General features: G+C 19.1%; 1 protein-coding gene across 1 annotated transcript in view; it reads left to right on the top strand.

The window, feature by feature from the left end:
- Positions 1–963: 963 nt before the first annotated feature.
- Positions 964–2,494, top strand: part of LOC102674236 (PDF receptor) — a gene marked incomplete at its 3' end in the record, with an annotated part of 30,862 nt that continues 29,331 nt past the window's right edge. The window contains exon 1 of the mRNA XM_006607278.2: positions 964–1,105. The remainder of the gene's footprint in view (positions 1,106–2,494) is intronic.

Raw genomic sequence — 2,494 nt, 5'->3', positions numbered from 1 at the left:
ATTTGGATTAACATATTGATGGAAAAAATGAAGAATAATTTTATGAATTATATTTCTTATGTGAATTTGTATAAATATAAATCATATTATTTTCGGTATTTTTTAATATATGGATGATTTTTAATATATATATTTAATATATTTTTAATATATATGAATTTCTAAATAATTTTTCATACAAAATGAGAAAATCGATCTAAAAAGATTTGAAATCAATCAATTAAAATTTGAAAAAGAACTCTATGAAATAAGTATAAAAGAGGATATATAAATATATACATAATTCGATATATATAATCGAGAGAAATTTTGTTTCATCATTTTTTTCAACTCTCTAAATTCAAAAAAGGAATTTAAAAAAGGATATTTGAATAATTATTTCTTATTTTTTAATATTTAGTAAATTTCAAATATACAATTTCAAATATACAAATTTAATTTTTTTAAAATTCCACTATTTTTTGATAAAAATAATCTTAATCAATATCATCATTATATTTTATTAAAAAATAATGATAAATTTTAAATTAAATTAAATAACATTTTCTTAAACAATTTTTTCATTTCTTAATATACTTTTATTAAATTTTTAGAAACTTTTAGATTTTTAATTTTTAAAAATTAAAAAATAAATTTTTTCATTTTTTCATTTATATAAATATATCACAAGGTGAAAGTAATTTATCATAAATTACAATAAATCTTAAACCACTAATACAATGAAACTCAGTATTATTATTTGTTGTTTTCAAAAATAAAATCACTTAAACATCTCGAATATTTTAGCTAGAATTTATTTAAATAGCTAATAAAAGATCCTTTGATAGGATCCATAGAATAATTTTTCGTCAATCTTTGTGCTGATCCAATATATTTGAATAAGGATCTGTTAATGTGCAATCCTGCAACTAGATGGCGATAGGGTAGAAGTGTGATTCCTTGCGCGACTAGTCGCATCCCTAACGAATTTGGAACAGTTGACGCGCGTACTTTGTCACGTTCGTGTCGTTTCTTGTGATTTTATTATTAAACTTTTATTTTTCTTTGTAATTTTTAACTTAACTATGCTTAATTAAAAGATCTTCTGGCTTTTTCATATCATGTGGTAAGTTCTAATTGTTATTTTTAATAGTGGAAAATATCATTCTTTTTAAATAATTTTTTATTTATATGAAATATTTAACGAATTATTTACTTAGACCAAATTGATTTGAATCGATTTAAAATTATTGATAACGCAATTTTTAAACGACGTTTGATTTTAAATTCTATTTAATCTAATTTATTATTATTTATTTGATTGAGAAAAAAACATGTTTTGATTAAGATATCATTGGTATTAAGAAGTAATAGGATTAAAATGAAGTTATTTCTCATTTTTCTCTTTTATAAGTAAAATTCTGTTATAATAATAAAACAATATAAATTTTTAGCAAATATATTGCATGTTTTCCAATATTTATTAAAAAAAACATGTTTCATGTTTTATATTGATAATATTTTTTTCAATTATTACAATTACGTCAATAATTTTACAAGATCAATTCTCATTTCTTCCATCTCATTAACGAACAAGAGACATGCTTTTTATTTATTGAAAGTCAAAGAAACATTTTATATGTATGAGTATCGAAAATAACATTCATCTATCTTCGTTGAGATTTTTTAATGCATAATTATTCACATGTACATCGAATTATTATTTACACACAATTATTAATGCACATCCTCGTGATTTCCAATTATTCGCAATTCCCTCGATATTCACCCTCTCTTATCAATATCATTTTCTTCATCAGCAATTATTTTCTATTATCGACAATATCAGCATTAAATATGAAATATAATTAATTTTTATTTTGCATTTTATCGGAATTTCTGCGATATTGTAATGCAACATCAAATATGTAGCGCGATTTGTATATAGAAGAAGTTTTATACAACTATCAGTATTAAATTATTTATGAAATGTTTTTTTTATTTTTGTTTTTGTGAAATGTTTCGAATTCGGATTATTTATATTTTGATCAATATTTTTTTTATTGATTTTATAATCTTAGAACTTTAAAGAAATCTAAATTTTATAACTTTAAAGAAATTAAAATTGTTTATAAAATTATTGCTAAAAAATAAATATTTTAATATAATAAATAATAATAATAAATAAATAGTTATTAAATTTTTATTAAATAGTGATAAAATGAAAATTTTTGATGAATTTTTTGAGTTTGAAATTGCCCCAAATATCAAAATAATTACTTTTTTGGGATGTAAGAGAGGAATAATTTTGAATTTATTTATTATTATTGAATATATTTATTATTATATTCTTATTGTACAGAATAGTAAAAAATCTAATAAATAAATTTTGCATTTAACTTACTAAAAAAAATGTACATAGAATTTTCTTTAGATATATCAAGATATATAATTATTATATATTAATATAAATTATATAAATAGGTATATAATTATTATATTATTAATATAAATT

The sequence above is a fragment of the Apis dorsata genome, unplaced genomic scaffold, assembly GCF_000469605.1.
Source record: "Apis dorsata unplaced genomic scaffold, Apis dorsata 1.3 scaffold_4, whole genome shotgun sequence".
In the NCBI taxonomy this organism is placed as follows: Eukaryota; Metazoa; Arthropoda; class Insecta; order Hymenoptera; family Apidae; genus Apis; species Apis dorsata.
The sequence above is the reverse complement of the archived record's forward strand: the minus strand, read 5'-3'. Positions and strand labels throughout refer to the sequence as shown.